The 24,031-nt window shown below is 46.6% G+C and overlaps 1 long non-coding RNA gene across 7 annotated transcripts; it reads left to right on the forward strand.

Moving 5' to 3' along the window:
* The first annotated feature begins 11,966 nt into the window (after positions 1 to 11,966).
* Positions 11,967 to 18,507, forward strand: LOC119295908. Of its 7 annotated transcripts, none has more exons than XR_005144492.1 (8): positions 11,967 to 12,440; positions 12,533 to 13,525; positions 13,620 to 13,701; positions 13,785 to 13,944; positions 16,925 to 17,238; positions 17,349 to 17,418; positions 17,520 to 18,165; positions 18,277 to 18,507. It is a non-coding gene; the product is annotated as an uncharacterized LOC119295908 (long non-coding RNA). The 7 variants fall into 7 exon arrangements; XR_005144495.1 differs by having other exon boundaries at positions 17,520 to 17,897; XR_005144489.1 differs by lacking the exon at positions 18,277 to 18,507 and having other exon boundaries at positions 17,520 to 18,199.
* Positions 18,508 to 24,031: the final 5,524 nt, after the last annotated feature.

The following is a 24,031-nucleotide window of genomic DNA, read 5'->3' on the forward strand; positions in this document are numbered from 1 at the left end:
TAAGTTGGTTGTTTGCGTATGGGAGTAAAGATGACTTGATACTTTAATGCTATGGTTGGGTTTTACCTTAAATATCTTTAGTAGTTGCGGATGCTTGCTAGAGTTCCAATCATAAGTGGATATGATCCAAGTAGAGAAAGTATGTTAGCTTATGCCTCTCCCTCATATAAAATTGCAATAATGATTACCGGTCTAGTTATCGAATTCCTAGGGACAAATAACTTTCTTGTGACAAAAAACTCTCTAGTAAAACTAACTTAGTTGTTTATTTATCTAAACAGCCCCTAGCTTTTATTTACGTGCTCTTTATTATCTTGTAGACCTATCCTACAACACCTACAAAGTACTTCTAGTTTCATACTTGTTCTAGGTAAAGCAAACGTTAAGCGTGTGTAGAGTTGTATCGGTGCTCATAGAACTTGAGGGAATATTTGTTCTACCTTTAGATCCTCATTGGGCTCGACACTCTTACTTATCGAGAAAGGCTACAATTTATCCCCTATACTTGTGGGTTATAAGCTCGTCCTGCATCTCGCAGCAGGCGGCGATCCTCGGCGGCGGTGCTTATAGATGATAACTGAGGATTGTTCTACATACCTTCCCAAGGCGGCTGAAACAAAAGCCCAAAACCAACAATAAATTGCAGCGCTCGCAGCTCGCTTCCCGGTATGGTGAGCGTGCGCAGCAGACTGCTCGTAGTCATCCCGTCTAACCAAACTACTGCCCGCGATAATAAGTGGTTAGTTGAACGCCCACAGTTGGAATAATACGACCGTTTGCGATAATAACTTGGTGGCTATTTGTTAAAAAATGCCTAGGGAAATCAATGAATAAAAAGGCAAAACGGACCCTCAATAATTTCATATTTTTATCATGACACTACTATAGTTGCATGTTGCCTCTGTAAAATAAATCAAGGCAGGAAGAGACAACGTATGTCATTTCGCACACAGATCAGGTGACCAAGTTCCCTCTCGGAACCATGATGCTTCTTGAGAGAAGCTCCAGTTTGTATGAAAGAAAATATGGGTCAAAGCGAAGTTGAAAAGGGCAACAATATCTAACTCCATCTTACGAAAGGTCCAAAAGCACGAGGATTAATTGTTCATCAGGTTTACACAAAATCCAGATTGAACAGGACAATAACATCTAACTCAACCAAATTTTTCGGCAGTCACAATCAAATGGATCGATCTGATCCATAAAATTAAGCTCATGGGCAAGAAAATCTACTGGTACATGAAGACAAGTTGTTATAAATAGAAGTCGAGCACATTCAGAAGCCCTTTTGTTCATCTGAAACTTCTTTTTATGTTGTTCAACGTGTCCATCTGTGACAAAGTTTTTGTTAAAAACCTTAATGCTTACAGACAATAGTACCCTCGCATTCAATAGGAAGAATGTGACAAAGCAAGTGTTTGCATGGTTGGATGCATATCCTTCCAGCGTTAATGTCCTCAAACGAGTGTCATGAGAATTGAGAAAATCCTGGTGCATCTTATGCCACCGATTGATTAGACCTTTTTGTCCATGTGCTTTTTAAATAGACATGAAGACTGAAAATAGTTAATGTCTAAAAAGGGTATGTCGAAAGAGCGATTGTTGAACAGTTAATTCTAGTAAATTATATATGGGCTTTCAATGTGCTTGAAATCATCACCTCTATATACAAACTCTCCAGACATGGAAAGCATCGCAGCAAGCCGATAATCATGTTCATATCAAAACACCACATACTAATATGTAAGGTCTTGACAGAATCCAGCACCAGTGATAGCGTATCCATGGACAAACTCTTCATTGAGCATAAAACATAATATTAGTACCAAAAATGTACTCCAAGATGATATATGCGCACAAATGAAAAATGCAACTTATGTTTACAAAAGTGTTGATGATATAAAATTTATGTGCACAAATGAAAAATGCAGCTTATGGTTACAAAAGTGTTGATGATAATATTACCTGAATAAGTGTGGAGCCAACCACTATCTTGTAACCTTCAAGTGGATCAGGAATTACACCCAAGGTCTCTAGTTTAGGCGCAGAGACCATAGTTGCGAAGGCACATGACGATGATCAAGGAGCAACCTTTGGAGTGAAGGGGCATCTTTGATGATGGGATCCTCTCCTTTAAAGCAAATTCCAATGCTTACAAGGTGAGGTGACTTTATTTGGAGACAACGGATATGGACTTCTTTACCAAAAACAAGCAGCAAGTGCTCCAGGGCAGGGCAGCAGGAGTGGATGATGCTATGCAATGAGGCCTCTGATAGATCGACCACCACAAGCGCGAGTTTTTTTAGAAGTGGGAGTCAAAGCATCTGTACCAGATTGTCTGCTAGATGGCACCGGGCCAAGGTGGTAGTGTGGAGAGAGAAGGAAAACCATGAGATGGACATCGGTGGTTAGGGCACCGCTACAACGCTTGATGGGAAGCTATTTGCGTAGTAATGGTAGAACTCAAGATGCTGGAGTTTTTGAATTGATGGGATGTCAGCGAGGCATCCACCATGCACGGTATGTGCAGCAGGCAGCAAGCCGGGATGCATAGGCATTGAACGGAGCCCTACTGGGAGGAGATGATGGCTCTGTGGAGTTCAAAATCATGAACGACAGATAGCCGGCGATAGTCGATATTAAGAGGCACGGCGTGCCACCGAGGGCACCACCGAGCTGCGAGGACCTGTGCACGGCAACCATCCTTGGTGTGGAGAAGGAAGATGATATCCCCAAGGATGGCATTCGGTAGATCGCTGATGCGGTCCGCCCGAGATTCTATGGGTTCCTCATATCCAGGGGCGTGGCCGCTTCAGCTCGCGTTGCTGGGTGCAGGATCTACAACCGGCGGCACCGCTGGCCGGAGCCTCATCAGTGTACATACCGATCTGGGGGGAAATTGGCACAAACATATATGTAGGACATTCAAAATCAATTCTAAAGATTTGGAAGAAAAAAATGGCACAAATATATGTATGGCAATCCAAATCAATTCTCAAGATGTGGCTACGAATTATTAGCACGAACCAAAAATCATTTATATAGAACAAACAATTAATCACTAACCATAGATACCATTCAAACAATCAATACACTACACAGATCTAATGAATCTTACTCTGATTTCATGGACTAGGTGGACATAACCATAGGATTTCTATTCCAAGAAAAGAAGGGGTGGACTACCTGGTTTTCCATTGGAGTTGGAGTCGTTGCGGGAGTAGCCGCAGACCTCGGCATCAGGCTGGGGAGGCATTATGACAGCGGCGAAGTCAAGGTCACGTTGCTGCCTGCGCGAGACCTCATTGGCAGCGACCCAACCTATGTGCCCAGCTTCGTGTGTTGCGCGGGTGATTCACTAGCCCCAACATCGCCAATCCCTCTGATGGTGCGCTTCGGCGGCATCCTCATACACTCCAAGTGGCGGTGACAACTGTAGGCGACATTTGGGGCTGACTATTATGACCATGGAATCCGGCGCACCATTAATATGGAGCAGTAGGAGCAAGGTCGGTAGCAGTCAAAGGGTTGGATCGCGTCCTGGTGAGCCTGCGTAATGGACTGCTGGCATGCCTATCGTCATTTCACACAGGTACTAGCACGACACCGGTGACACTGCGTAGCGAACACGCACATGCCTCGGCCTCCCGGTCTGCCTGCATAGCGGACTGCTCGCATGTGTCTTGTCAACTCACGCATGCTCATACGGCACACGGGGCACCTGTCGGCACATATTATATTGATTTTCCTTTTTGATGATCAATTCTGTCACTTTATTGCTTAACCGAAGCACGACATGTACATTGTTGGTCTAACGCACACGGTTAGAATAAAGAGTCCATTTTGCGATATTGGTTGCTAAAGTTTTAATTTCTTGTCTGTAAGAAGATTATATCAAAACTTGTCTCAAATTTGACAAAAAAATATATAATATCACAGTGTATTGGTGTCCATATGAAACCACAATAAGTTTCATGAATTTCAACTTAGTTTTGGATTTACTAGATGTGGCACCCCGGCTCAGAGAGACCAGAACACCCCGTATTCTAGCCAAGAGATCAAGTCTTCTGGAATATGACACTGCTTGACACAAAACAAATTAGCTCTTATTACAATTTATATGGATACAAGGGTTCCGATATAACAAAAGATTACATCGGCACGACGACATTATGCCAGACAGGGTAGCTCTATGCTAGCGGCAGAATAACTCGTAGCAGTGGAATATCTTCTAGTAGTGGACTCCACTCCGCATGGACTCTGGCTAGAACGCTTATCCTATCTCGCAAACTTGGGATCCTCGACAAGCAAGCAATCACAAGATGACCTGCAAACTGGCATGACATGCCAAGTGAGAACTTTCAATGTACTTGCAAGCTCACGACAACCAAAAGCAATCAAGATATACAACAACATGGCATTTACGTTAATGCAATAATAAACACGATATCCCTAGGATATTATAAGCATGGCATGAACATATGAACATAATGATACTAGCATGCAACATGTTAACCATATCATGTACCAACATACTTTGTTCGGAGGTTACCACATAACCACCACATGTAGCACTTACCATCAGGTCATCACACGATCACCTCAGGATCAAATCAAGCTTGGTATTAACAATACTATAGTAATCATTACATGACCACAAGGAGCTTGATCTTTACCCGTGATTTTCGCATAACACCACAAATATCAACCACTTCGGTATCCATGATACCCTTGAGATCCTCTCACGATCACATAAAGATCAACCAACTTTTTTCCTCATTGAATAGGGGTTGTTAATTATTCAGATTATTATTACTGTTGACCCATAGTGTGACCTACTATGAATTGGGCCCATATCCGCGGGCGCGACTATTGATAGTTTATACACTCTGAAGTGGATAGTACATTGTACCCGCGCCATAGAACCCATGGCCTCATACTCCCATTCGTGGACCAATGATGTTCTGACAAAACCGATCTACTGCGTGACACTCTCCCGGCCACTCCGACCAACTCCCCTTTGGGCTAAGTCATGGTTGGCCCCGATGCCACTCTGGACATCCAACGGCCATCGTCGTGGCAAAACAAAAACGATCCCAAATGGGGACAAAGGGCCCTATAACAACTACGGGCACACAAGGCTTACGGCTGCCCACATGATCAGGGCAGGGCGCGCACATAACCTTCCCTAGTTGGAGGGACCGGCTAGAGGCATGACAATGGACCTAATTAGGGCCTTCCCATACAGGCAAGTATGGCTGCACTGGTCAGCTCGACTCGATGGCACTATGACTCAGCCAAAAGGTGTTCAAGTTCAATTAAATTCCGGTTAAACTTGAATGAGGATGAGTTGAGTCACAATAGAATAGCATGATGCAATAATGATGCATATGAGCATTGTATCAGCATGAACATGGATTGAAAGCATAATCTCTCCCTAATTAATAATAAAGCACGGATTGAGTCTCCGGGTTCACCGTCGTGGCGTTTTTCAAAAAAGTCCCTCAATTTTTATGGAATCAACCCGCACTCCGTATGGGGATCAACCGGGAAGAGGAAAAAAACATGCCATCGTCCGTCCCGCACACGAAGGAGCAGTCCGTCTCCAACACGAACACGAGTGGGGAACTAAAAAGGTCGATCTGGCGTTGATTTTCCCCTCATCCCTATCTCTTCTGATCTCTCTCACCTCCCGTTGCTTCCCACTGTTGACCGATTCCGCAAAGCAAAGCGCTCAAGGAAGGTGTGCTCGCTACCATCGCCGCCACGCCCCCATCCCCTCTCCCCGGTGCCCGTCCTTGCTCCACCGTCTCCGAATCCAGACGAGATCGGTTCGATCCGCCGCATCTCGCGCCCGCGGCCGGCCGTGGCTTTCGGCGGCATCGGGAGCGCTGGTCTGCCCCCGCTCCTCCGGGGCTGGCGGAACAACGGAGTGGCGCTCTGGTCAGGTTTCTCTACTTCGAGAGCTGCGCGTGGGCTGATGTCGAGGGCGAGGCGGCTGTGCCTCTGCGCCGGGCGTTCCTGGACGAGAGGGTGGTCGTAGAGGCTGTCAGGAGCTAGACCGAGAGTTTACTAAAGAAGAGATGCAGAAAGAAGAGATTCAGTGAAGCGACGGCTCGGATGAAGTCAGGATAGATCAACGGCTACGATTCATCCTCACCATTTCACCCTGTAGCGGTTATTTGTCGACACCGTTATGAAATGTAACAGTACTTTAACGAGAGCTAGCATGTAGCTTATAAACCACGAGAGAGGGAAGGATCGGCACGAATATTCTAAGCATATGCCATAGTAGTAGGTAGAACCCTAGCTAGCAAACCAAGACGGGGTCTCCGATCTCGCGCAATTCCCCTTGTATCCCGCAAATTACTCTTGATTTATGCTGGAAAATACTCAAATTCATGATGATCCTGTCGATGAGTTGATTTGATCCTCACAAAGGTATCAGAGCGCCAGTCGATTTTCCTCGGCGGCGAGCCAACGGCGGCGAAATCGGGCTGCAGAGAACCGGAGGTTGGGGTCTCTCGTAAAATCCCTCCCATCCCTCCCAGTTCGCGGCGGCGGTGACCGGTGGCGGCGACACGGTGGCGGTGAACATTCGGGCACAAATCTCCGAGTCCGATCAGGTTGCTAAGAGACATTCTCTTGGTGGTAAAATTCCGGGGTCTGACGGGATTCGTGTGCCAGAGAGATTTCCACAGAGCGAGGTGAGCGGAAATTTCTCAGTCGCAGATGGCGGACACAAGAGCCAAGGTTCAGATCATAGTGGATCGAGTGGAGAAAGAAGTGGCAGATCTACGCGCAGAAGTGGAAGGCTTACAAGAGCTCAAGCAAGAGGTAACAAAGCTCAGGTCAGAGATGGTTACTATGCCCAAAGTGGAAGCAAAACTGTCTAAAATGAATGCAGGGATTCAACAAACCTTGTAGTTGATTCTGGAGAAAATGAACATATCAGGCCAGAAAGTAGAGCCAGTGTCCCTAGAGCCAAGAAACAAGGAGAAGGAGACGGTTGATAAAGATCACACATCAATTGAAAAGAAAACAAATGGACAAAGTGAAGTAGATCCTGTTATGAGGAATTTAGAACAGGAATTCAGAGGACAGGAAAAGAGGCCAACGACAAGTATAGCAGGTCTGACAACTGGATTGCCAGTGTCTCAGTTAGCAACATAAAGCACAAGAGTTTGTGTACTTCCACAACAAGAGGCACAAGAGATTAATCAGTTCAGATGAGCAACAGTAAATGCCAGTGCAACAGTGCAAGCACACACACTGGGATTTTCAGGAAACAGTGGGTATTTTGCTCCTGTAAGTGCCCCCCTGTTCTCTCCACCTCACACTTATAACCCAATCACTGGTCAGTACATCAACACAGCAACTACAGCCCAAGGGATAGCTCCTGTATATCAAGCAGTAGGAAATCTCTATGATTTGCAAAGAAATCAACATGCTCCACAATTAGGAGGTCCATCTTATTTTGCAGAAGCATTTTTAAAAGGACCTAGGTTGGAAATTCCATTGTTTAATGGAGAGGATCCCATTGGATGGCTTATTGCATGTGAGAATTTTTTTTGATATGTCAGGCACTCACTATGAGCAATGGGTAAATTTGGCTACTGGGCACCTACAAGGCAGAGCTTCTAACTGGCTCAAAAATATTTGTGTTCCATGGCAAATTGTCACTTGGCAACAGTTCTGCCAAATGGTAGCTGACAGATTCTCTGAAGCAAGTGTGCATGAGGCAGTGGAACTACTAAAGAATATCCAGCAAACCAACACTGTTACTCAGTACGTTGACAATTTTGAGCAATGTGTTGCTTTAGTAAAAAGAGACCACCCCTGTTTACAAGAAAATTTTCTTCTGAGTTGTTTCATTGGAGTGTTAAGGAGTGACATTAAGCATGAAGTTTGTGGATAGAAACCCACTGGAATTATAGAGGCCTATTGGTATGCCAAAGTGTATGAGAAAGCTGCAGCTGCTAGAAAAGTTCAGAGTCCTGCAACTTATAAAACTAGAAATTACTCTGCTTCATATAGGAATCAGTCAGCTCCACTACAAGTACAAGTTCCTACTCCTGAAAAATATAATGCTCCTTTTCCTAAAGAAGCTAGAGCTTGTTGGTACCGCAAAGAACCTTGGTCAAGACAACATAAGTGCAAAATTGGAAAAACTTCACATATTTTGCAAGAACTTGATGAAGAGGAGGACAGTGACACTGCAGAGGAAAATGCAGGTCCAGAACAGACTTACCACACTGCTCCAAATACACTTGACAAGGAGAAAAACAGTAATACTGTAGACAAACCTGCACAGGCTATGCACATCTCAGTTCATGCTGCAGAGGGGACTCCTGGACCAAACACTCTATCCTTGATCATTGAGATTGCAGGAAAGAAGGCTACAACTCTTTTTGACAGTGGATCTTCAAACACTTTCATCAGCAAAGACTTTGTAGTTAAAAGCAACTGCCATCAGCAACCCATACAACCCAGGAAAGTAACTGTTGCTGGTGGGGGAAAACTAATTTCTCTGTCCAAAGTTCCTTCCATGGATTTCAAAATTCAGGGGCACACTTTCTGTAGTAGTTTTAAAGTGTTGGAACTGCAATCATATGACATAATTTTAGGTGCTGATTGGATTTACCAATACAGTCCTATCTGTCTGGATCTAGTGGAAAGATTACTGGTAGTCACAAAACAAGGACAACCAGTAACTCTATTTGATCATTCTATTCCAAAGAAGCACTGTTTACTGTCAGCTGCCAGAATGGAAAAACTATTACAAAAGGGTGTTATGGCATATATTCTGCAAATCAATGAAGTGGAAACCGAGAACAACCAAAATCCTACACCTCCTCCAATAGCGCTGCAACCCTTATTACATACATTTGCAGACATATTTGCAGAGTCAACTGCACTCCCTCCAACCAGAAGCTGTGACCACAAGATCATTTTGCAGGAAGGAGCAAAACCCCCAAATTTAAGACCCTATAGAGTGCCACACTATCAAAAAGCAGCAATGGAAGAAATCATAAAACAACTCATTAAAAAAGGAGAAATTCAGGAAAGTTTCAGCCCTTTTTCTTCCCTGCAATTATGGCCAGGAAGAAAGATGGGGGATGGAGGCTTTGTGTGGACTATAGGGAGTTAAATGCTATCACTGTAAAGAACAAGTTTCCAATGCCCATTATAGAAGATCTCCTGGATGAGTTGCATGGTGCAAAAGTGTTTTCCAAGTTGGATTTGAGGTCTGGATATCATCAAATCAGAATGGCCATAGAGGATATTCCAAAAACTGCCTTCAGAACACACATGGGCCACTATGAGTACACTGTTGTCCCTTTTGGACTTGCTTGTGGACCAGGTACTTTTCAAAGTCTCATGAACACTGTCTGTGAGGAGATAAATGAATCAGAAAATGAAAAATGCATTTTGGTTTTCTTTGATGATATGCTAGTGTTCAGCAAGTCTATGGAGCAACATTACAGACATTTAGAAAGAACTTTCACCATTCTGAGAAAACATGAGCTCTATGAAACAATCCAAATGCACTTTTGCCACAGACCAAGTTTCTTACTTGGGACATATAATATCTGACAAAGGAGTTGCTACAGATCCAGGAAAGATCATTTTAGTGCAGGAATGGCCAGAACCTGAAAATGTCACAAAACTCATAGGTTTCCTTGGGTTGACTGGATATTACAGAAGGTTTGTGAAGGATTATGGACAGATTTGCAGACCATTACATGCCATGTGAAAGAAAGATGCCTTTAAATGGGGACCTTAACAAAGTAAGGCATTCCAAGCTCTCAAACATGCAATGACCTCTTGTCCTGTGTTGGCTATGCCAGACTTTACTCTTCCTTTCACAATTGAAGCTGATGCATGTGCAAAAGGAATATGAGCTGTACTCATGCAAAAAGGGAGACCTATTGCTTATCTCAGCAAAAGTTTAGGCCCTAAATCGGCAGCCTAGTCTATCTATGAAAAAGAGGCCATGGCAATTCTGGAGGCCCTAAAGAAATGGAGACATTATGTATGGGGCAACAAGTTGATTATCAAGACAGATCAACAGTCCCTGAAGTACATGGCTACTCAGAGACTAACTGAAGGAATCCAACACAAGTTGCTTCTTAAACTTCTAGAATATGATTATTCTATTGAATACAAGAAAGGAAAGGAAAATACAGTTGCTGATGCACTCTCCAGAAGAGATAGCACTATGCAAATGCACTACCACAGTATAACTTCAGTCATTCCAGCATGGACTGAAGATGTAATGAAAAGTTATGAAGGAGATTCAGACACTGGCAAACTCTTGTAAAAAGTTGCTGCAGACCTGGCTCCAAACCCTAAATTCTCAACTCACAATGGACTATTGAAATATAGCAACATGATCTATGTGGGAGCAAACACAAATTTCAGACAACAGTTGTTACAAACATTCCACTCCTCTGCTTTGGGAGGGCATTCTGGAATTAAAGCCACTTATTACAGAATTAAGAAGGTGTTTTACTGGCCTAACATGAAGAAGGACATTGAACAGTTTGTAAATCAATGCCCTGTGTGTCAGTTGAACAAAGTGGAGCACATATACCCTCCTGGTCTGTTACAACCTCTACCAGTTCCTGACATGGCTTGGTCTCACATCACAATGGATTTCATAACTGCCCTTCCCAATTCTCAGGGTAAAGAAGTGATTCTGGTAGTAGTGGACAGGCTAACCAAGTATTCTCATTTCATTCCTTTAGCTCATCCTTATACAGTTCAGACAATATTCCAAGCACTAATGGATAATGTCATTAAACTGCATGGTTTGCCCATTTGTATTATGTCTGACAGAGACTACATTTTCACTAGTGCCTTATATCAAGAACTGTTTAATGCTTTTGGAGTGCAGATCAGATTTAGTACAGCATCACACCCTCAAACTGATGGCCAAACAGAGCGTGTGAATCAATGTTTGGAGGCTTATCTCAGAGGCATGGTTTTCCAGGAACCCAAGAAATGGCTACAATGGTTACCATTGGCAGAACTGTGGTACAATACTAGCTACCACTCTTCACTGAAATGCACACCCTTTCAAGCTCTTTGTGGATATAAACCTCCACAAATTGGGGAGTTTGCAGGTGATCAAGTCTTAACTCCTGAAGCTAAATTGACAGTGGCAAAGAGAGAGCACATGGTTCAACGTTTGAAGGCAAACCTGGAACATGCCCAAAGCAGGATCAAGCATTTTGCGGACAGGAAAAGGACCGAGAGACAGCTAGAAGTGGGTGACAGAGTATTCCTTAAAATCCAGCCATATCGACAGAATGCTTTTGGTTTAAGGGGCTCTCTAAAGCTCAGGTCAAAGTTTTATGGTCCATACAGAATTCTGGAAAGAGTGGGAGAAGTCTCGTACAAGCTAGACTTACCAGCAGGGACTAACATACACCCAGTATTTCACATTAGCCAACTGAAGAAACACATCGGCCACAAAGTTGTTCCTCTTCCTCATGTGCCCTTGGTGACACCAGAGGGTTACGTTAAGACCATACCAGTAGCAGTCCTGGATAAGCGTGTGATACAAAGGAACAAAGCACCGGTGGGTCAATGTCTGGTGCAGTGGGAAAGCTTAGCTCCAGATGATGCAACATGGGAAGACACAGCATTCCTCAACAAGACCTTCCCATGCCACAAGCTTTTTCGCCTCGAGGACAAGGCGAATGTCATGGCGGCGGCATTGTCAGGACCCAGACCGAGAGTTTACTAAAGAAGAGATGCAGAAAGAAGAGATTCAGTGAAGCGACGACTCGGATGAAGTCAGAACAGATCAACGGCTATGATTCATCCTCAGCGTTTCACCCTGTAGCGGTTTTGTCGACACCGTTATGAAATGTAGCAGTACTTTAACGAGAGCTGGCGTGAAGCTTATAAACCACGTGAGAGGGAAGGATCGGCATGAATATTCTAAGCATATGCCATAGTAGTAGGTAGAACCCTAGCTAGCAAACCAAGACGGGGTCTCCGATCTCGCGCAATTCCCCTTGTATCCCGCAAATTACTCTTGATTTATGCTGGAAAATACTCAAATTCGTGATGATCCTGTCGACGAGTTGATTTGATCCTCACAGAGGCCGCGTATGGCGGCAGGGAGTTCCTGTTCGACTTCCGGTGGATGGTGCGCATCGATGCTGGCACCACCGAGGAGGTCGCCATGGGCTGGATTGATGACTGCAGGACCTGCTTCTTCCCTGTGCCAGAGAGCGGGAGGAAGAGGAAGAGGGGCGAGCCTGAGCTGGAGGATGGGGCGTCGTTCGGGGTGGATGAGAGGTCCGACGAGAACAGCGACACGGTGGAGTCCTCAATCTAGCCTAATCTCCTGCCTCTCTCAAGCACTCCCCGTGTAGCAGGCCTGGTGTGTAGACTGCCATGGCAAGGCTACATCCATTCATTATGTACTGCTATCTCCTCCCTCTCTCTCCTGATTTGCCTCTTCCATTCTCTCATTTGATTTAATCCCTTGAGCATATTTTCTTATGTCCGGCAGGGTCAGCAAGGCGGCCAGCTTGGGGCAAGGCAGTGAGGCTGGAGGAGACGGACAAGTTCTACTAGGTTGTTACTTGTCAAGAAGCTCTTCCTCAGAGGGATAGCACCGGGTGGGAGGCGGCGTGGCGATCACGGCGATGCACAAGGTCTTGCAGGGTCCCCGGTCCAGGGCGTTCCAGATGCAGGGCCAGCTCCTAGCCGCTGCGCGCGGCGCCGACGAGGGCAATGCCAAGTTCGCGTGGTATGGCGCTCCGTCGGCGGATGTGGCCGCGGCGGTGGAGCATGGGTTCGGCAGGATGAACAGCCAGGTCCTTTGCCATCACGCGCACGGCGATGACGTCCACCTCTCGCCTGGTTCTTGATTGTTGAGTAATTCCTGTTAGTTGTTGCTGAATTAGGGACTTGATTCATGTTGGTTGCTGAATTGATTTATGTCTTATGTATACTTGATTCCGTAGATTAATATCTCTTTTGGTTGGCAAGAATGGATCAGACGTATTTTTGTTTGAAGTTAAGATTTTTCTTCGCGGGCTAGCGCAAATCTTCTGCAGGACTACCTCCCCTCTGCAAACCAATTGATATCAAATAGTGGGACTGAATTATTGATAATATTCAGAACTCTAGAATGGATATTTGTACATTTCATCGTCTTCAGTAATACATAATAATGATTGTTGATGCCACCAACCCCAACTTGTGATAATGATATTGAATTGTTTTAATTTGGTTGTGTACTCAAATTTGAAAGCATTCTACTTTATTTATGTCCTGTACAGATGTACCTGCAGCATAACTATTTGAGATATGCCACTACAGTATTATCAGTCCTTTCATGTCTCTGAAACGGGGCTTTACACTCTGTGTGTTCTTATTGTACATCAACAACAAGAGCAGAGGAAGGCTACTGATGCATTTGAGTTCTATTCTTATTTCAAAGAAAGTCATCAAGTTGATGCATGTGAGTTCTTGGATCTAAAGCATAATACAATGAAAGGTAACAGTACGATACAGTCGATACTTGCTTGACCCATGCGAAGCTGAAAGTGTTCTCTTACATCCCATGTTTGTTGATCTAATTCTATTCACAGGTAATTTTTTATGAATAGGAAGATTGACTAAGGGAGGATTATGTATTGAGGTAGGGAAAGTTGTTGTCGTGCGGCCATATAGGTACACAGTAGGATGCCAAACTTATTGATCTATTTTTGTGCTAATTTTTTTTCATCAATGGTTGGTTTTTCTATCAATTGTAGAGAAATCCTCACCTTGAAGAATGAAACAAATGGTAATCAAAGATGTTCTTTCTACCAAAGAACCAGGCTGTGCCGAGGTAGTGGTGTGGTTCCGATGATGGTGGCGAGGCTAAAATAAGGGAGATGACTTGGAGTTATTTTAAGCATGAGTTGTGTACTGGTGTGGTTCCTTAACTCATCCCTTTCAGATCTTACCCCTATGTTATCGATCACCTATTTCATTTTGTGTTTACTGATACAGAATTTAGTACACTATTTTTTGCCACTAATGACCAATCTACAAAATAAAGCAAACTACAGTATCAGCTACAAGGTACTATATGCAGTCTGATTTATCGATCATTCGACTGCTTCACAAAGGAAAAGTGCTAAATGCCAAGTGACAAGATCAATAGTAGAGTAAAGGGATGGAAGGAAAAATAAGTGTCTCCAGTTTCCTTGGTGGTGTGTGCAAACTGTGAAGGTTCTGTTGTGATGAATAATGGAGCGTAGGCAGTGAGCTAACCAGATGGACAACTGGCTGGAGGTACCGAGGTGGTAACTAAACCATGCATCATGGCACAATTTATTTTACTTTCTAATCATCTCATTTTCTAACTGAACCTGAGATTCAAAATGAATATAAGCTATAATAGTGGAGCTAGCAGGCCTCATCAACTCGGACGTCTGGCTGCTGTCCATGGTCTCGCGTGCTCATGGCAGAGCTACTTGACGTCGCGGACATACTCATGTGGACGACCCATTTGATCTGTCCTCTTTGGACTACATATATGCTGTATAGAGGTGTTATGTTTGGTGTTCTTTTAGGGTCTTTAAATTTATCATGTCAACGGTCAAATTGTTCTTCCCCGCATAAAAAAAAGAGGTCAAATTGTTCAAATGTGGCAGCAAGTTCTGGGTAGCTAGCAAACACTTCTCGGTTTTTGTGTCTGATATTCATATAGGTGCCAAGTTGTCTGAGACGGTCAATGAATTACCTCTTGTGTTTCCTGTGTTTAAGATCTAGAAATGGATGGCAAGTTATTTTTTATGACATTTATTACTCGCCAATAAATCATGTGTCTTTATAGTTTTTATTGCCTTGTTACTAAAAAGGTCTAACTGATGTGCATAAGGATCATAAGACATAATTGTATATTCACCAAGATCATAATTTTATATTTTGTTCACCAAAATCTTAATTTTATATATTCTTTTCATAAAACCATCAGATGATTCTCCATGATTTATATTAACACTAGCACAAATGCCCGTGCGTTGCAACGGGGTAGATCGATTTAAAAAAAAGCTAGTTTCGCCATTCACCAAAACGCCCATCAGGGCGGCATATGCGTCCTGCATGTATGCTTTTATCATGTCATTATTTCCTTTAGTTAGAGTCATGCATGTCCTTCCTCTCATTTAATTAATTAGATCCAATCAGGTCATGCCAAGCCCACAAATCCTTCTAATTAGAGCCAATACAGCATGCTTGCGCCGTGCATGTCCCCTCCTTTATGGAATTTTCTCTCCTTTGGCAATGCTGTTTCCTCTCTTTCTTGATTTTGGAGGTGACTTGCTGATATTTAAGACAACATGCAAATCCATATAATTTGGTGGGATTTGATATTAAAAAATCAAGATGGGACTATTAGACGGGGAACCATTTAGTATGGCAGAAAAGTATGCTAGGTCGGTTGGCATTGGCCTTTTGTGTGGCCGGTGAGGTTCTGAGTTCGAACCTTCAATGGACATATTTTTTTTCTCCTCCCAAAACGCCAAAAAACTGCAGATTAGTCTCAGGTCGGCCCGTGCGATGGATGGACGGAAAATATGGTGATCTAGGCGGCGGCCCAAGTAGAGAGGAACGCAGGCCTGCCCAATATGAACCTTTTTGACTCTACGAATTAGTACCACCTCGTGTATTTCACGTAACGTAGGATCATATGCGGGACGAAACTAAGAATATCACCTTGCTTTATTAGTAGGTATATATAGATATAGATATAGATATAGATATAGATATAGATATAGATATAGAGGTATAGATATAGATATAGATATAGATACCGGCTAGCAGCTAGATAATCGGTTCAAGCTGAGATTAGCTTAGCTAGCTGTATTCAACCCACAGTCCAATTTCAAGTGGATCTGACAAAATGTTTCGTTTCTGCACAAAACTCCCTGTTGTTTGGTATATTCAACCCGCGGTCCTTTTTATAGTGGCTGGGCACATGGATCCATCCTCCTCCGCGCACCGGCGGGGGCGGTCGTCGTCGGCTCCGCCAAGCGCATGCTCGCCCTTGACATGGCAATGAGAGAGGCGGAGCGGCCGGCGGGCGGGACAGCCCCACGGACCACGCCGAGCCGAGCACCGCAGCCGATAGGGATCCGGGCGCCAAAAGGAGGCGCGGCAGCGGCAGCGGTGACGATGCGCACGTCGTGGTCCAAAGGCCGGAGAAGCGCCGGATCCTCGCGTGGAGGGTACGCCAGTACCGGTCCCTGGTGGCCGAGGCCAAGGCGGCGGCGAGGTAGGGCCAGAATCCGGACGGTGAGGAAGAGGACGGCCGCTTGGAAGAGCGTCCAACGGCAATTCGCGCGCGCCTCTGCGATGGCCTGCACAAATGAAGCCCCGGCGGCGGCGGAGGAGCTGCTTAGCAATATTAAAGATCCGCTGGTAATTAAATCAACTCAATCCTCATGCTAATTAGGGAATAGGATTAGCACCCTAGCATTTTGTTTTCCTACTCGATTAGACAGTGCTCCTTGATCTGAATGACAGGGGAGCTCAGCTCAATTAGGTTGGCTTTTGTGATGTTATCCAATTGCGTGTAGAAATCCCATCTTTATGCTCTGAAAAACTTACTACTGACACTCTGAAAGACAGCAGTATATATTAGTGTTCTTAGATTATTGCGCACTTGAGCATTTGTGCTCTAAGTTGATTTACCAGATGACAGCATCAGTCTCGGCTGATTTTGCAGCTTCATTCATGCCTTCCACTGGGCATTGATCTGTCTCCAGTCTCCACTGCATTTCACTAGCAGTAGTTTTCGCCTTGTGAGGTCTGAGCTATCAAATATTCAAATGCCTTAACTTTTCTAGCTAATCCAATAGCCTAGGAGTATCACCATGTTTACACATTTAGAAGATTTTTGCAGTTAGACGATTCCGAGAGAGCAAAGAGTGAGTTGAGAGGGATGGAGAGAGCACAGAAGGGAAGGAGAAAGGAATAGGGAGGCGCGGCGGTGGTTGGTTCTCCGGCGGCACTGGATCGGGCACGGGCGCAGAGCTCCTGCTCGGGGACGCGAAGATCCAGGGAGGCACTCTCCCATTCAGTTACCCTTACTATCGGTTCCTAGGTGCAGCCCCGGCCGCCATCGCCTGAACGGCGCTGACGCGTGCTTCTCCCCAGGGAGGGCCATGCCACTGCAGATGAAACTGAATCCACTTCCGAGCCGGCGGACATGACATGGTAAGAACGCTCACGCAGAGATTCAGTTTTGTCACGCAGAGATTCAGTTTTGGATGGACGATTGTTCTTATTTAGTCTCTCTGTTTTTCTCTTGTGCCTTGGTCATTCAGGTTGGTTTCACGGGATTGACTCGGCTACCTACAGAAGTGCCACCAATCTGAACCAAGCTGTTGCGTCAAGGTGAGATGATAAATTCCGTTCTTGACCACTGCCACCCTGTTTAGTACTCTTATTGATCTGATTTCTCTCTTGTTGATGCAACCTACTCACTTCACGTGAAGGCATGTAGGTTGATTCATATGATTCTTCAGCGGCAGCAAGTTTTCCATGTACATTCCTTCCTATAAGCGACGGGTGCGACACACACCTCCAACCAACGCTTTCCCCGGTGATCCCCGGCCACGAGCATGTCTATCCCCTACAAGCCGCTACCAGTGCTCCCTCTCCGCTGGATGCGGCAAGGTCGTGCGAGTGTTCTGTAGCTCGGCGCTGCACCATGGGCACAGGATCGTCGCCCTCATGGCCACAGCCGCAAACTTCGTGTCTGGCCTGCTTATCCTCACCACTTTCAGAATCGGAGGCAGTGCATGACTGGTGACCAGTGTCCGACTTTGATCGTCGACGCTGATGATGGATTCAAGCACTCAACCATATTCTTGGTACAGCACCACTGGGGACTTAGCAAAACTGCTTTTTAGCCATTAACATCCAAGTCCTAGATATTGTTATGGCATAAATTTTGACGGTTAGGATTTTAACAAGGTGCAGAGCTGTGTAGGTTGAGACGACAGAGATAATAGTATGCTAAATGTGTAGACATAGTTTGACAATTTTGCTGAAAGATAGTACTCCCTTTAGTAAAAAAGATGTCCTGAATAAGCTCTAATATGACATCATGATTGTTACCAGTTGTTCCGAAGAACAAGTGTAAGTTCTATAAAATAATTGACTGTTATTTTCAGATTTTCTCCTCGTACACTTTTAATAGCTCATGATGTTTAGTGATCCTTTTTCCATATGCTTGTGATCTATTTTCAGGCTACATCATCAGGATTCACACCTCGTCAGATCCAAGATCTTTGATTTCCTGTTGTTTGGAAGGGATCCATTAGTCGCCGCCACTGTTCAAGTTAGATGTAACACAATATGTAAAGCTCCATTATTGCGATTCAAAGACTCCATCATGGAGTATTTTTTGTTGTAGCTTCTAGGTTAATTTTTTATGTGGTCGGCATAACACCTAATTCATAATGAAGTAATTTTAAATAAGTTATAAGGTTTAAGAGAAATCTTATACCAATAAAGAAAATAATCAGGTTGGTCAAGGGGAGGGAATGTGTCTCCTCCACTATTACATTACACCCGATACTATCTAATTAGATGCATGCTCACTAGAATGCCTCATTTTTATTCTAATTTGCAAATTTAGGATTCTACCTACAAGACTTGCAGTCTTTGTATAAATTAAAATTAAGTAGGACAATGTTCTAGGTTTAAGAAAAAAATTAGGTTTAGGATAAAACTATTCTAGATTTTGAGAAGATTGTTACATATCCATGGGAAAAATGTCCCAAGTTAGAAAATTAACTATCCATGTTTTCGGTTCTTGGTTAATAAAATGGTCACAATAGTTTTTTATTTTTGAAGCAAGCTGGTCACAATAGTTAACCTAATAGATTCCCGGTCCTACATATGCCTCACATTAACACCGGGCAAAAAGTACGCCATCATCGTGAGTGGAGAGCACAACGAGGAGGAAATAAAATAGCAAAGCCGCGAACTAAACAATGCAAATATTTCTTAGCCATTTTGCAAAGATGGTCTGGCTGAAAGCATAATTCTTCATGTTGAGAATAGTTGGTGTGGGTCATAAATTAAAGAATTACTCGTGTAATAGGCTATGCTTACGTGGTGTGATAAATTCTTTTCTTCCGGTGCAACGCACGGACATTTTTGCTAGTCATTATACATGTAAACATCAATAAATCATTTACCCAACTAGTTGCAAATGAGTATGGCATACCGATGATTATGAACAACACAAGTATAACAAATAATAACACTTCACATGAGTCATGACCACTAGCATCAGAAATAAGTACTAGACAAGAGCATGGCAATAATATTAGGAAGTAAACAATTAACCAACTAGATGCAAATGACCATAGCATAAGGATGAGCTTGAGTTCACAAGCATATATGAATCATTCGCAAAATATTAACATGCACAACTTATTTAAATATTCAAGTTGAAAACCATTGCTGCTACAAGGCTCTCATGCAAGTGGCTGTCGTGGCATGCATATGGTTGATGGGTTCTCCGAGAAGAAGTGCGGTGAAGTCGCGGAACGATTTGCCGGAACATTTCTCTCTTGGAGGGGGCTAGATAAGGGCAAGGAAAAAATGGTCATTTCTAGTATGTGGCAACATAGTGAAAATGGTACTAACATAATGGGCTCGACGAGATGAATACATGGGCTTTGGAATCACCTGATTCGGAGTTACGGTCGCGAAGATACGGACGGTTGAAGTCCAAGGACTAATCTGTAAAAAGTTCCTCACAAACAAGCCCCTGGCTGAAAAACAAAAAACACCTTTAGATGGAATACGCTTTCTGCATAGAGAAATGCATTCTTAGCCGCAGTAGGCTTTCAGAGAAGTGAAAGCGCACTTATGTCTGAATCATCACTAGAATACATTTATAGCAAAGGAAAACACATACTCGCGGAAAGCGCCTCCACTTACGCTGACTTGGTCGTGCTTCTGGTCGCTTACAGGTGGGTTTGAGGCGACGCGGGCCTGCCTGGCTCACCTTCGTCTTCTTCCTCGCCCTGCCACACACAGGAACATAGGAGGGAGCAGCGGAGGGGCGTTGCCGCAACGGGCCGACCGGGCGGGAGGCACCGGCGGGCTCGGGAGGATGCGTTGCACTCGTCCAGACGGAGAGTAGGCGCCGGGGAAGACCAGGGCAGCCGCGGCTTGAGGCGACAAAGGGCAAGGGCGGGCGGCAGCCGGACTTGGGGGCAGCTGCCACAGGCACTCCGGCGGCGAGATTGTCACACCGGTGCTGCATACCACCGTGTGACTGCCAGTTGGCATGCCAAGTGTAAGCGTGTGTGGTCCCACATGTAAGCCGCTAGGGCCAGGAGCCAGTAGGTGTGCGTGTGTACTTAAGCCCTCGAGATGGGCGTGTATCGCAAGTCTGAAGAAGTAAACTATTTCCCCTCCTCTGTTTTCTCCTCTGCTCATCCCTTTCTTCAAGTTTATCTCATCCCCCTTCCCCAGATCCCCTCTCTGCCTACTCTGGTTGCCTGCGACACAGATCGGGGCGTTACAATTGGTAATCAAAGCCTCCGATCCTGCCCCAAATTTTTTTTTCGCTGCTGCCTCCTGATTTGGATCGGTAACATCCACCGCCTCGGGTGTGACTTGCTCCGGCGAGATCACGCAAAATCCCCGGCGGGGTTCGATCTAGCAGGGTGCGAGACGGCACCGTCCAAGCCCTCCGTCCAGACCCGGCAGTTGCTGGCGGCCATGGACGACAACACCACCAGCCTCAAGGCCATGATGGAGACGATTCTCGCGCGCCTCGACGAACAGAAGGTCGACAGCGACAAGCGGCTCGAGGCGCAGATCGCCTTCAACACCCAAGTCTCGCAAGATCTGCGCTCCCTCGCCAAGCAAGTCGATCTCACGCAGGCGGATGTCGACGAGACTCGCAAGGCGCTGGAGAGATCGCCCTCACCGTCGGAATCGCACGCCCCGACCGTGCTCCATCCACCACCACCACCACCTCCGCGGCCCCAGGCCCCGGCGCCACAACACCAACATGGGCCGCCGCCGTCTCCGCGCCTCTCAGACCAGCGCCCGCCCCTGTTGGCCACAGCACCACAACCCGGCGTCCAATCCCAGCACCAGCAGTACCACCAGATCGGCGAGGCGCACCACCAGCAGCAGCACCACGGTGACCACTACGTCAAGCCGCCGAAGCACGACTTCCCTCGCTTCGATGGCAGCGTGCCTTACCTCTGGCTCGACCGCTGCCGGGCATATTTCGACCTCTACCATGTGCCGCCCGCGAGTTGGGTGACCACGGCGACACTATACATTGAAGGGCAAGCGGCTCACTGGCTTCAGGCATTTCGCCAAACACATGGCGGACTCGGTTGGAATGCCTTCTGCGCTGCGATTCAAGAGGAGTTCGGGGTCGACGAATTTGAGATGGAGATGCACAAATTGTTGCAGCTCCGTCAGATTGGCACGGTCAGCGAGTATCGCAAGGAGTTCAATACATACATGTATCATCTCCTGGCACTCGACCCATCTCTCAGCAACAAATTCTTCATCACTCAATTTTTGCTGGGCCTCAAGGACGAGTTGCGCGCAGCAGTTCGACTGCAGGCGCCCAACAGCATCACGCGTGCGTCCATTCTCGCACGCATTCAAGAGGAGGAGCTGAACACGCCCAGGGCGCGTCCACGGCCGCAGCCGCAGGGCCGCCCACCACCACCGGTGCCCGCCCGGCCGCCGGCCACGCCCCGCCAACAGCCCGACGACTACGGCGCGAACGACAACTCAAGGAGTTCCGGCGCGCCAACGGACTCTGCTTCAAGTGCGGAGACCGGTACACTCGGGATCACCGCTGCAACACGCAGGCCCAGCTCCTCACCATCCAAGTGGGCGCATACGGGGAGCTGCTCACCGACGACACCGTGCACGCTCTTGACCTGCTCGATGCACCCCAACAAGAAGCACCCCCTCCAGAGTGTTGCACAATATCAGCGCACGCCCTGGATGGCTCGGAGGCGCCAAGCACAATCCGTCTCCGCGCGCTTGTGGGCAACCAAGTTATGCTCCTTCTTCTGGACTCTGGGAGCACCCACAGCTTCGTCAACAAGTCGTTCGTCGAGCACGTTGGGGCGACAACGCAAGAGATCGCCACATTGGAGGTGCGGGTGGCCAACGGCGACCGACTAACCTGCTCGCGCCAAGTTTCGGAGCTCCAGTGGTGGATGCAGGGCCACACGTTCTCGACGCCGATGTACGAGCTCGACACAGGCGCATACGATGGAATCCTAGGCATGGACTGGTTGGAGAAAAACAGCCCCATGACTTGCCACTGGCAGGAGAAATTCATCTCCTTCCTGCACGAGGGCGAGACAGTCAAGCTACAAGGTGTTCGTCCAAAGTCGACACCCACTCTCGCAGCGGTGCAACCGGCAGAACTATGCAAGTTGATCACCGGCAATGATATCTGGGCAATGGCCATGGTCGAGATGCAGCCCCCCAAACCAAGACCACGCAAGCCCTCGCAGACGCCCATCAACGATCTCCTGGAAGAATTCAGCGACGTGTTCACCGCACCCACCAGCTTGCCTCCCCACAGGCAGTATGATCACGCGATCACATTGGAAGATGGAGCCCAGCCAACAAACACACGGCCCTACCGCTACTCTCCATTGCAAAAGGACGAGATTGAGCGGCAGGTCAAAGAAATGCTCGACGCCGGTGTGATCACGCACTCGGTCAGTCCATACGCGGCGCCAGTTTTGCTTGTGAAGAAGAAGGATGGCACCTGGCGATTCTGCGTGGATTACAGGCGTCTCAATGACGTGACCGTGAAGAACAAGTTTCCCTTGCCCGTCGTCGACGAGCTACTCGATGAACTTGCCGGAGCGGCTTTCTTCTCCAAGCTTGACCTGCGCGCAGGCTACCATCAAATTCGCATGCGCGAACAGGATGAACACAAGACAGCATTCAAAACTCACCACGGCCATTTCCAATTCAGAGTCATGCCATTCGGGTTGACAAATGCTCCGGCCACGTTCCAATGCCTGATGAACGCTATCTTCGCCAAGTATACCCGTAAGTTTGTCATCATTTTTCTTGACGACATCCTTGTTTTCAGTGAGACACTCGAGGACCATTTGGAACATCTCCGCATCGTCCTCAACTTGCTCCGCGAGCACCAGCTATATGCCAAGATGTCCAAGTGCTCGTTCGCGCAAGATCACATTGATTATCTGGGTCACGTCATCTCCAAGCAGGGCGTCGCGACTGATGCTGAGAAGACAGACGCCATGGCGCAGTGGCCTACTCCAACCAACGCCACCGAGCTCCGTGGCTTTCTGGGGCTCACCGGCTATTACCGCAAGTTCGTTCCCCACTACGGGATCATTGCCAAGCCGCTAACCCAACAGCTCACCAAGAAAGGCTTTGCATGGCCCGAGTCGGCGCAGCTCGCGTTCGACACGCTCAAGAAGGCGATGGTGACCACGCCGGTGCTCGCCCTTCCTGACTTCGACAAGCCATTCTCCATCGAAACCGACGCCTGCGACACCGGCATCGGTGCCGTGCTCGTCCAAGACGGCCACCCCATCGCATACTACAGCAAGGCGTTGGGCGTGAAGAACCAGAAGCTCTCCACCTACGAGAAAGAGTTCTTGGCCGTCATGATGGCCGTGGACAAATGGCGCTCTTACCTGCAACGCGGGCCGTTCACCATTGTCACGGACCACAAAAGCTTATGCACGCTTGGGGACCAGCATCTGGTGACCGATGTCCAGCGCCGCGCCATGTCCAAATTGGTCGGCCTCCAATTCAAGTTCCAGTACAAGAAGGGCGTCGACAACAGCGCGGCGGATGCTCTCTCTCGCGTGGGCAGTCACTACAGCGCCAATGCTCTGTCCCTCTGCCAGCCAACATGGATTCAGGAAGTGGCCAATTCATATGCCACGGATCCAGATGCCCAGGAAAAGATTCAGCAGCTCGCGCTGCACAGTCCGGACGACGA

This window comes from Triticum dicoccoides, chromosome 4B, assembly GCF_002162155.2.
Source record: "Triticum dicoccoides isolate Atlit2015 ecotype Zavitan chromosome 4B, WEW_v2.0, whole genome shotgun sequence".
Taxonomy (NCBI): Eukaryota; Viridiplantae; Streptophyta; class Magnoliopsida; order Poales; family Poaceae; genus Triticum; species Triticum dicoccoides.